Source organism: Lissotriton helveticus, chromosome 2_1, assembly GCF_964261635.1.
Source record: "Lissotriton helveticus chromosome 2_1, aLisHel1.1, whole genome shotgun sequence".
NCBI classification, from domain to species: Eukaryota; Metazoa; Chordata; class Amphibia; order Caudata; family Salamandridae; genus Lissotriton; species Lissotriton helveticus.
The window spans coordinates 2,044,208,965-2,044,221,654 of NC_136059.1; positions in this window are offsets into that span (position 1 = coordinate 2,044,208,965).

Here is a 12,690-nt window from a genome sequence, read left to right on the forward strand (position 1 = left end):
CTGGGGGCTCCCGTGTGCGGAGGGAGCCCCGGCGAGGGAGAGAGAAGGCCGGCGCGAGGCTCCCCGCATGGAGGGAGAGCCTCGAGTGAGCAGAGACCTGCCGTCGCCCCGCCCGCGATGGGCTGCCGGTGAGTCTGGGTAGAGTGGGGCAGAAGAGAGGAGGGGCGCCGGGACACGTTGACGGTGTCCGCCCCCCCCCCAGTGGCGCGAGCTCGCGCCTGTTGCCAGCGCAAAGCCACGAGGGCTTCAAGGGCAGCCCCAGTGGGCAGTGGGTCGCCCCAGCGTTTTGCCAGCCCAGACAGGCTCAAGGGGCCGCATCTTGTTTGGCGAGCCCAGAGGCTCATAGGGGCATAATTGACTTTGGTGCAGCTAGGGCGGCCCCGGATGGCAGTGGGTCGCCCCACCGTTGGCTCGAGCCCACGAGGCTCCCCAGGGGCATTTGCAGTTTAGAGCCCTGACAGGCTCCAACGTGGGGCCACCAGTGTTTGTAGAGCCTGTGTGGCTCCAACGTGGACATAGGTGTTGGTAGAGCCTGTGTGGCTCCAGCATGGCGCAGTGGGCACCTGAGGGCCAGTGAGGGTCCCGGCGCAGTTTTTCTCCAGCTGCCCAGCAATTAGTGGGCAGCTGCACCGTTTAGGCGCAAGATGGAGAGTGAGTCCCTGAGAGGGATAGAGATGGCACAGAGGTGCCCGGCCAGTCACAGCTGCGCAGCACATAGTGCCAGCTGCAGCGTTTAGGCCCTTGTGAGTGTTCCCAGGTGCCCAGCAAGTAGTGGGCACCTGCATCGTTTAGGCCCCTGACATTGAGACTCAGGGCGTTCTAGCCCCAACAAGGCCAGTTGGCCTAGGGACTGCCACAGGTGGTGGCTTATGTGAGGTTTTGCGCAATTGTATGGTTATTGCACCTCTGAATGTATTTCCTTGCATCATGTGTTATTCCTGCACCTCTGAATGTTTTAGACATCATGTGACTTTTGCGCTACTGTATTATTCTAGTACCTCTGAATGTATTTGTATTGCATCATGTGCTTTATTCTTAACACCGCTGAATGTGTAGGTTTATGCATTATGTGTTTTTCTTTACTACTCCTCTGAATGTGTTTTATACATCATGGGTAATGTGTTCTTGCTTAGACCCCTAAATGCTGTGTGATACTTAGGTGGGTGTTCTTTTTAGTACAGGTGGTCCTAGTGAGGTCCTGGTCCCCTGCGTGACAGTCTCCTAAGGGGTTTAGGGTTGCGTAGGTGGTATTTACCTGTTCCCAGTAGTTACTGAATGTGATTTATAACTGTTACTTTGTGTTACAGTGATTTTATATACTTTTATTCTAATTTCTGACAATCATTTCTATATCTGCAAAATGTTGATTCTGACAGTGGCCCGTGTGGCCCTGTCTTGTAAATAATCCCTTGTGAATGTTGCCATGCCAGTTGGCACAATGTACATGTGTGATTTCTATCTGATATGTTTTGACAATACAAAAGTTATTTTAATATAACCTTGTGTGGAGTCTCTTTTGTGGTGGGCCTAGTATGTTGTTGCTGTTGTGCGCTAGCGCAAATGCTTAACACATTGCCTCCGAGTTTAGCCTAGACTGCTCGTGCCAAGCTACCTAGAGGGTGAGCAGGGGTTATCTTGGCGTGTGACTTCCTTGCCCTGACTAGAATGGTGGTTTCTGCCTGGCTTTGGCATCAGCCTTAGCCTACCAGAAATAGCCAGTTCTAACATTGGTGGGTCAGCGGTGCGGATTTGGACTTGTGTTTGGGCACTGCCATAGCAACAACTGGCTACATTACAAAAACTCTGCGTTTTTCAGATAGTCACATATTTGGGATTATTGTTTTTGATTTTGTTTTTCCTCAAGAGTGTCATTTTCAGATGGTGTTCCTGCGCTTTATGTTTAGTGGCAGATGAGAGAAAATGACAGGGCGGGACACCAGTAGAGAGGGGAGGTTCCATAGATTAGGAATCCCTTGCTGGGTCCAGTGTCCAATCCCAATTCCTGTCCCTGTGTGGGTAGATGGAAGAGAGGGAGTGTGGAGGAGAAATTGCTTGCTCAGGAGGGTGGTTATTCCCTGAGTGTAGTGTGTGTGTCTGGATTCCCCCGTATGGTAGGATCCAGTGGTGGCAGCTTAAATGTGTCCAGTGCGTGAATTCCCATTCCCAGTTCCCAGAGTATGGTGCCTGGTGCTCAGTAAGAGGGTGACAGGTTGAGAGTCAGAGGCAGTGAGGAACTGTCTCACCAGTCTGGAGGGGGAGGGTGTGGATGAGTGCTGTGTTGAACTGGAGGAGTTGGTGTGAGTTTTTTTTTAAGGAGCTTGCACGTGAGGTGTACCTCTGGCGGTGTGCTGGATGTCTTACAGAGACATTAGGGAGTGATTCTAAAAGTAGTGGCTTGGGTATCTAATGATCCTGTGTAGGTGAAGAGGTTCATGTGTAGCCCAGCTAGGTCCCATTAGGATGGTAGGGGTGTAGGGGCTCACGTCCTGTCTCAGTGGAGGCGGAGTGAGTGTGGGGCGGTGTGTCCCACGGTGGCCCGAAACCCTATCTCAGGGCCTGGAGGGTTCCTTAAGGGAGCGCCAGGTCAGGGGCCTAGGCTGTACTTACAAGTCATTTGAGGAGGATCTTCCTGTGTCTAGAGGACGGGGAGTGTCTGTAATCGGAACTCCAGCGGTCCTAGTGTTGGGCAGTACCGCTCCTAAGTGGAGGGTGCAGAAGTCCTGGTTCGCTGGGCATTTGACCGTCTAGAGTGCTTGACCATTTTTTTGGGGCCTCTGGAGGTCGTTCCCCGAGGAGGGGGGAAGCCAGGTTCAGGTTCAGCCTGACCTGGAGGGAAGGGCATCTGTAATCAGTGTCCTGACCTGGTGATGGCTTCCAGGGGTACCGCTCCAAGGTGGGAGGGTGCAGGACTCTGGAGGGGGGTGCAGAGGGACGGTGTCCTTACTTCTGACCCCGGTGGGAGGAAAGTGTGTTGCTGATACGCCGCTGGCGTGTGCTCTATCTAGCCTGGAATATACTGAGAATCACCCTGTGATAGGGAGTACTGGAGGAGAGTGTGTCGCTGCTACGCCGCAGGCGTGTGCTCTGTCTAGCCTGAGACATACTGGGCCTGTAATCATGGAAGTGGAAAGGTGTGCAGAAGGACGGTGTACTTCTGACCCCGGTGCAACCGGAGGGTTTAGATCCTAGGTTGGGAGGTTAGGAAACTTCTAGGTCAAGAGGAATCGCTACCAAAGTAGATCAGCTGAAGAGACTGAGGGGGCTGCCCTTGCTGTGTGTTCTGGGGCCCACCTGCAGTGTGTTGTTTCCACTAAGGTAGAGAAAAGGGGTCTTTGCTGTGTGCTGTGTCCCCCCACCTGCTTGAAGAGGAACTGTGCTGTGTGCTTTGTACCTCAGAAGTGGAATAGTTTCCAGGTGGTAGACCAGTGACGGAGTAAGGTCCTGATCTGGTTGGAGAATTGTGTTCTGGTGAGTGCTTCCCTGTGAGGGTGTGGAAACCCAGAAGTAGAGGTAGGGTGGGGCATGCTTGCCCGTGACCTCTGCTCAGCCTGGGGGTGTGGTCCCTAGGTTGAAGGATCAGTGGTAGTGTAGCTACACTGAGAGAGAGAGTGGAGATTGGCTATTGTGTGCCAGGGGTTACTGCCCCCACTCTGTGGATTGGTTAGGACCTGTGATATTTGGATGGCCTAGGGCCTGGTCCTGGCTGTGGATGACTAGTGTGTACCAGTGGGGTATCCTAGTTGTGCCAAAGAGCTTTTGTTGAGGGAAATCTATGTGGGTTCAGAGTGGCGAAAAACTGGAAGGTGTCCCTGCCGTGCAGGCCCGTGTCCGTGGTTTTGTCGCCCAAAGCATTGAAGACCATCAGTGTAGTGATTGGTCTACCCTGCGTTTTGGCTGGAAGGGGGATGTGTTGGACCCGGTCCTTTGGGCAGGTTCACCCCGTGACTTTTTGCTTTTTCCTAGCCTGTTTTTGGAACCTGGGTTGGTGATTTTAGGCCTCTGCGCACTTTTTCACTGTGGTACAGTGTAAAGTGCGTGTGCTCTCTGTGTATGTGTGGTGAGTGACCTGCCCTCCCATAGGAATGAATGGGGAATATGTATGCCCATGGTAGATTCCTGATGCGTGGGGAGTGCAGGGTCGAGTTTGATATGTGTGAACTCGTGAGAATGAATGCTGCAGAATGGTATATGCGGCATGGCTGTGTCTAGTCTAGAAGCGCCACTTTTAGAAGTTGGCATAATTGTGTAGTGAGTCTGCTGGCACGTGATTGGTTGATGAGCCTGGCCCAGGAGTGCCTGGGCCTGCTGGTGGATGGACTGTCTGTTTTGAGTAGGACGGGGTCTGCTGGGCCTCGGAGGAGGGGGTCTGAGTCAGCCGTAGATGAAAGGCCCCCATCTGCTGTCCGGGATGGGAGGAAAGAGCGGCTGGTGGTGCCAGGCTGTGCCTGTCGGCCCACCATGCTGGCTCTCCCTCCTGATGGCCCACTGTCACCTCTGACCTGAGGCTGACAGGAGAGGGAAACCAGATACACCCAGGGCTTAGGGCTTGCTTACACAAAGACTTCAAAAGACTTCAAAGCCTTTTCTGTGTATAAGAAGGGTCTGTGTCCCCTTCCAAAGTGTTCTTGTTCTTGCTCTTGAGGCTGACTTGAATCTACCAGGGGTGGGCGCTGCCCAGCCCCTGGATGCCTGGATTACTGGACTCCTGGGGGGACCCCTCTGCCCTGCCTGGGCTGATGGGGGGGACTTAGCTTTGCCCCCTGGGAAGCTCTGGGACCGTGGCAGCATGGAGGAGCTGCATTTTCCTGGGGAGAGCGCTGGAGCTGTATTCCTAGTGCCTGGAGGCGCTGAGCTTCCCCCTGAGCGCCTGGGAGCGCTCTGCCTGTGTTCTAGCGCTTAGGAGCGCTTCATTTCACCCAAGCGCTTGAGAGCGCTTTTTCTGGACTCTCTACCGCTTAGGAGCGCTTTATGCTCGGTGATAGCGCTGGACGCACTGAGGTGTCTGGCCCGTATTTATTTAATTCACGAGAGCCCACCTCGCTTTATCATTCACTTTGATCGCCGCCCGCCTGCCTGTCTGGATCGGGCCGCCGCGCTGCCCGCGGTGACCCGGAAGTGATTGACCGGCCGGCCAATCCTGTCGCGGCCGGCCGGAAGTCCCGCCCCCGCAGTCCGCGGGAGGAGGAAGAAAGGAAGGCGCGGGAGATGGCGGCCGTTCGCGGGGCTCCTCTCGGCTGAGGGAGCCCCAAGGAGACGAGGCGGCCGGTTGGCAGGGCTCCCGTGTGCCGAGGGAGCCCTGCAGAGAGGAGAAGACGCGTGGCCTGCTGCTGGGGGCTCCCGTGTGCGGAGGGAGCCCCGGCGAGGGAGAGAGAAGGCCGGCGCGAGGCTCCCCGCATGGAGGGAGAGCCTCGAGTGAGCAGAGACCTGCCGTCGCCCCGCCCGCGATGGGCTGCCGGTGAGTCTGGGCAGAGTGGGGCAGAAGAGAGGAGGGGCGCCGGGACTCGATAACGGTGTCCGCCCCCCCCAGTGGCGCGAGCTCGTGCCTGTTGCCAGCGCAAAGCCACGAGGGCTTCAAGGGCGGCCCCAGTGGGCAGTGGGTCGCCCCAGCGTTTTGCGAGCCCAGAGAGGCTCAAGGGGCCGCATCTTGTTTGGCGAGCCCAGAGGCTCGTAGGGGCATAATTGACTTTGGTGCAGCTAGGGCGGCCCCGGATGGCAGTGGGTCGCCCCACCGTTGGCTCGAGCCCACGAGGCTCCCCTGGGGCATTTGCAGTTTAGAGCCCTGACAGGCTCCAACGTGGGGGCACCAGTGTTTGTAGAGCCTGTGTGGCTCCAACGTGGACCTAGGTGTTGGTAGAGCCTGTGTGGCTCCAGCATGGCGCAGTGGGCACCTGAGGGCCAGTGAGGGTCCCGGCGCAGTTTTTCTCCAGCTGCCCAGCAATTAGTGGGCAGCTGCACCGTTTAGGCGCAAGATGGAGAGTGAGTCCCTGAGAGGGATAGAGATGGCACAGAGGTGCCCGGCCAGTCACAGCTGCGCAGCACTTAGTGCCAGCTGCAGCGTTTAGGCCCTTGTGAGTGTTCCCAGGTGCCCAGCAAGTAGTGGGCACCTGCATCGTTTAGTCCCCTGACATTGAGACTCAGGGCGTTCTAGCCCCAACAAGGCCAGTTGGCCTAGGGACTGCCACAGGTGGTGGCTTATGTGAGGTTTTGCGCAATTGTGTGGTTATTGCACTTCTGAATGTATTTCCTTGCATCATGTGTTATTCCTGCACCTCTGAATGTTTTAGACATCATGTGACTTTTGCGCTACTGTATTATTCTCGTACCTCTGAATGTATTTGTATTGCATCATGTGCTTTATTCTTAACACCGCTGAATGTGTAGGTTTATGCATTATGTGTTTTTCTTTACTACTCCTCTGAATGTGTTTTATACATCATGGGTAATGTGTTCTTGCTTAGACCCCTAAATGCTGTGTGATACTTAGGTGGGTGTTCTTTTTAGTACAGGTGGTCCTAGTGAGGTCCTGGTCCCCTGCGTGACAGTCTCCTAAGGGGTTTAGGGTTGCGTAGGTGGTACTTACCTGTTCCCTGTAGTTACTGAATGTGATTTATAACTGTTACTTTGTGTTACAGTGATTTTATATACTTTTATTCTAATTTCTGACAAGTATTTCTATATCTGCAAAGTGTTGATTCTGACAGTGGCCCATGCGGCCCTGTCTTGTAAATAATCCCTTGTGAATGTTGCCGTGCCAGTTGGCACAATGTACATGTGTGATTTCTATCTGATATGTTTTGACAATACAAAAGTTATTTTAATATAACCTTGTGTGGAGTCTCTTTTGTGGTGGGCCTAGTATGTTGTTGCTGTTGTGCGCTGGCGCAAATGCTTAACACATTGCCTCCGAGTTTAGCCTAGACTGCTCGTGCCAAGCTACCTAGAGGGTGAGCAGGGGTTATCTTGGCGTGTGACTTCCTTGCCCTGACTAGAATGGTGGTTTCTGCCTGGCTTTGGCATCAGCCTTAGCCTACCAGAAATAGCCGGTTCTAACAATGTTGTAAAGTGGCATGCACCACCTCCAAATGACAGTGTCATGGTGCGGTTGGAATGTCGCAGGACATGCACGAATAAATAGACATTACAATGTTGTGCCGTAGGAGTGCACGGGATACAACCGCGCACCGCACAAAAGTGTGATGGCTCGAGGGAGGGAGAAGTAGCTGTTTGGCAATGTAACACACAGTGAACCCGCCCATGTGCCACATGCTGGGTATCTCATCCATGATGATCAGGGTCACAGACATCCCACAACACCCACAACCGGCTTTTCTACACATCCTGTATGAATGCAGCTAGAGAAGTTACTGTAGGGATGAAAGGTTCTTTGTCTGAGATATCTTGCGAGCATTTGTGTCCTGTGTTCGATTGTGCTAATGTTTGTTTGGGACAACATTGTGTTGGATGTTTGGGTACTCTGCTTCCTATGTGTGTGTGCTGCATTGTGTGTGAGATGTCCCTTCATGCAAGGTTTTGTTCACCCTTCTCCCTTTCAGGCAGTGTGGTTTACACTTCTATGCTTGTTCAATAGTATGATGTTGGCGGGTTGTGTGACTTGTGCTCCTTGTTGGGGTGTTTCATTTTGACCATGGTTTGTCTGTAGTTGTGCTGTACTTAATTGTGCATGTGTGCCACTGTGCCCTTCTCCCCATCCCCCCACTCCCTGCCTGTTCCTTTTCCTGGTGCTGTTGTGTCTGTAATTGTATTCTTCCACACAAAAATACGTGTAAAAAACAAATTAGAATAGTTCCTTGATTATTTTAGACTGCAATACTTCTCTTTATTGTTTTTTTTTCCATATAAACAGTTTTTTTAATACTCACGGACACATAGAAGTCAGGAGTGCAATGTATTCTATCAACACACTTTGTAAAACATTTTACAATACGTGCAGATTAAAAGTACATCAATTTTTTTAAACCTAACGATATTTTTTTGCAACATTTTCTCAAACATTTAATGGCACGTGCAGGTTAAAAGTTCACGATTGATTTAAGTTCACACAGTGCCTTCCAAATACATGTAGCAATGTGGTTGAGTTGAGCAAATTTTATCCTATGATATATACTCCACATTTAAACTGCTTTTTCTTAACCAATCACAAAGATGCTTTTCCACGGAACGAATGTGCAAGCTACTTTTAAAAAACAACGCTTTTCATCTTCCAATCAGTTATCATTTTGTATGGGACAAAAAATAAGTTCCCCATCTTTAAACATATCTCTTACTCTACAAACGGACTGCATGAGCTACAGACATCTATCCATACCTCTCAGCCATACCTTCAAAATGCTAGTGTGGATCGTAGGACATAACTATGTTTTCTGGTGCAAAACATATGCAGAACAGAGATTTATTTACTTAGACCTAGTTTAACAAAATGTGGACATTAAATGGTTTGGACAGAGAGGATTGAAGTGGCACCAACTGTTGCCTTTGGTTAAAACCTGTTTGCATCTCCAACACCCTGACCTCATAATTGTGCACTGTGGTGGAAACGACCTAGGCACATTGACTGCGGTAGGTTTGGAAATGCTAATGAAGGACATCTTTAGACAATTGATGTTGCTTTTGCCTCAAATTGTCTTTGTATATTCCAATATATGCCAAAGATAGAAGTGGAAATGGTCAAATAATGTTGTCCTCAGATTGAAAAATCGAGGGAAGATTGTCAACAAAGCTGTGTCTGCATACCTCAGAGACCATAGAATGGAGTAGATAAACAACAACAACATACGTTTTGATATGGCTGATATCTACAGAAGTGATGGAGTACACTTCACAGATCAGGGAAATCGAGTTTTTCTGAATAACCTGAAGCTGTGCATCCGCACTTATATGTAGCTCCAACTAATAAACACAACGGTTCTTTTTAGAGCCACCTTATATTCCCAATATCAGTTTGCATAGTGACAGCTGTGACCCAGATACCACAGGGAGACCTGCGGGCCGTCGAGCATGCTCGCAGAGGGAGAGTTACAGCCTCTCGGCTCGTACAGTGTGAGCTACGGGCCGTCAGCTCGCAAGTGCACACCATCGTGCAGGCTTACAGAAGGAGAGCTCGGTTGTAACTCACAAAGGGACACCAACAGGCCAACGGCCCTGCTACCAGAGACACACCTATCACCTAATGGACTGACTCGCACATGTACAGCTAGGGACACGCACAGCTGCAAGCCGACGGACTGGTACTGTTTTATACTTTAGGGTAGTCCAGTAGTGTTTGTGTACTGTAGGGAGTTCGTGCTTGATGTTGCATTTTAGAGTTTAAGGTAGTGCTGTGGTGTTTGGGTAGTGTAAGAATCATGCTGGAGGTAGTGTTTTAGAGTTTACAACAATGCACTAATGTTTTGGTAGTGTAAGGGGTCATGCTGGGAGTACTGTTTTGGGGTTCAGGGTAATGCAGAAGTGTTTGTGTAGTGTAGAGGGTCATGCTGGAAGTAGTGTTTAAGGGTTTACAGTGGTATTTGGGTAGTGTAGGGGGTCATGCTGGGAGTAGTGTTTCAGGGTTTACAGCAGTGCAGTGGTGTTTGTATAGTGTAGGGGGTCGTGCTGAGATTAGTGTTTTAGGATTTAGGTTAGTTCAGCGGTCCTGCTAGGGGTAGTGTTTTAGGGTTTACGACAATGCAGTGGTGTTTGGGTAGTGTAGAACGTTGTTCTGGCGGTAGTATTTTAGGGTTTAGGGTAGTGCAGTGTTGTTTTTGTAGTGTAGGGGGTCCTACTGAGGGTAGTGTTTTAGAGTTTACAACAATGCAGTGGTGTTTCAGTAGTCTCTGGGTAGTGTAGGGGATCGTACTGAGAGACTGACTTACAGAGCTCCGAGCCGACGGATGGGCTTCTAAAGGCATAGCCGCGACCTGCTGATATGAGGAGAGGCAGAGTAAAAGACATATCTCACACAGACACAGATGCCAGTGTTGCCTCACAGAGGTAAAACTACGAACCTGATGGCTTCTACAAAGATGTGAGCTGACGGAGTAAATCACAAAATGGATGCCAACGCTTCCTATTTTCAACCATTCACAGCCAATGAGCTGTAAGCTGGTGCTTGTAACCCCTCAGCCAATCACATGTCAAAATTCTCAAATATCGATATCTGTAAAATCTGATATTTCTCAAAAACTACTGAATGGATTTACACCATTTAAACAAAAGCATGCTTTCTGGACCATCACCTTTGTGACCTGCCATATTTGACGTAATTCTGTTCAGCAGTTTCACCTGTAGTCTTCTGAAAATTTTTGTATGGAATTGCTTTCACTGCATAGCTTTGACGACCTTTCACTGCATAGCTTTGACCAGTATTTGCAGGGCTGAAGAGTGTACCGGGTACCGGGGGCGGATCCAAGATGGCGGAGTGAGGATCTGTGCTAGCGGCTCGTCCGGAAGGCTCTGACCCTCTCCCACCCTACCCTCGCCTACCGTGAGCAACGGCCGTGTGACTAGAACTACCGGGCATTCACTATATGCTGGAGAAAAGGGTGAAGTGCCGCTGAGAACGATCAGGCGGATGTCAGTATCGGCACAGTGGCGATAGCAGTCCACATCAGGAACAGCAAAAAAGCTTGCAATAAAACAAGAGAGCCCTTCATCCACTCACCGTAGGAGGCTCCGGCTCCGTCTCTAAGAAGGGCTTAAAGAACAAACTCCAACTACAACACGAAGCTGTGGAGCGCAGTAGGACGCTGACTCCTGGCTGATGCTAAGCCTCTTAGACTCGGCAAGTCTCCTCCGACGCGTGCTCCGCGTCTGGATCAGTGGCTCGAGTCTCAATCGGTTTGGGCTGAGTCTCCGCTCTGCGACCTTCGGCGGCTGGAGGTGGCGGAGCAAGATGTCTCCCAAGGGGCCAAACCTCCCTCGCTCAACTAAGAACAGCAAACAAGCCACCTCGACTCTCCCAGCGGCAGCCCCCACAGCTAATCCACCGAATCCACCGATTTCAACCATCGAGGAGCCGGCTGCAGAAACCCATGACGTCGAGGAGGCGGACGCTATTCATGGCAGCAGCGGCAGGGGAAGCAACACCGCAAGAGATCTGAAGCATCCACATGCACAACTGACCTCGACTTCACCCATTGAAAAACAGAGCCGAGACGGAACCCAGGCGCCTGGCAAAGGCAAACAGGTACTGAAACCTTCCATTTATTTATTTATTTTTATTTATGGGTTTATATAGCGCTTGAATCACTCCGCCAGGAGTATCTCTGCGCTTTTTGACTGGTAAATCAGCAGACATAATGTAGGGGTGGAATTAGATTTCATTTTTGAATAAGATAGTTTTTAGAAGTCTACGGAATATTAGGTGCTCTTTGCATTGTCTTAGAGCCAGGGGTAATTTGTTCCACAGCTTGGGACCCACGGTAGACAAAGCTCTACCTCCATGTCTGACCCTTTTGACATGGGGGACCGCAAGGAGGAGATTGTTGCTTGATCTGAGGGATCGTGCTGGAACATAAGGAACAAATCTCCGCTCAAGATAGATGGGTCCCTGTCCGTTCAAACACTTATGGATCAGGCAACATATTTTAAATTTTGCCCTTTGTCTAACTGGGAGCCAATGTAGTTGATTAAGGAGGGGTTTGGAGGCAGTTCTTGGGGGGGCATTCAGAACAAGGCGAGCTGCCGTGTTCTGAATTACTTGTAGCTTATCCAGCACTCCATCGTTGGCAGAGAGTAACAAACCGTTACAATATTCGATCCGACTCAGGATCAGTGCTTGAACGAGAGTTTTTCTTACTGAGTTAGGTAGGAGTGGAAAGACTTTGCGGAGCAAGCCGATGGTGTGGAAGCATATCCCTGAAATATAGCTGGTATGTTGTTTTAGTGACAGGTCGTGATCGAGCCGAATTCCCAAATTCTTCACGACCTGTTTAGGTTCAGGGACTGCTCCTAGCTCTGATGGCCACCATTACGGAGTCCATAGTATCTTAGCCTCCCCAAATAACATGATCTCTGTTTTGCTGACGTTACATTGGAGATAGTTGGTAGACATCCATTTTGCCACTTCTCTCATGCCTGATGAGAAAGAGTTCCTAACCTCAGTGGAAAGAGTTTTGAAGGGGAAAAGGAGCTGCGTATCATCTGCGTAAGATACGGGGACAAAGCCGTATCTACGCAACACTCCTGCCAGGGGTGCCACATAGATATTAAAGAGCGTGGGGCTCAGACATGAGCCCTGTGGCACCCCCTTAGAAATCTCAATTTCCGCCGAGCGATATGCACCCATGGTGACTCTCTGGGTGCGATCAGCTAGGAAACTCTTTAACCATTCAAGGGCTTTGTTCTTAAGGCCAGCGCTCGACAACCGTTGAGTCAGGATGGAATGAGACATGGTGTCGAACGCTGCCGATAGATCTAATAGAACCAAGATGACTGAAAGGCCCTTGTCCTGGTAGGCGTCGAGATCATCAGTAACAGACAGTAAGGTAGATTCTGTACTGTATTTCGGGCGGAATCCTGATTGGGATTCATCCAGGGCTTGTACTTGTTCAATATGTCCGGATAGGTGGCAGTTGACATGTTTTTCTATAATTTTCCCCAAGAAAGGTAATCCATACTGGATAAAGATACTAAAAATTTATTTTCTAAGTCAGTCAAGGCTGGGGGAAAGCAGGCTGTTAAGACTGGGCACAC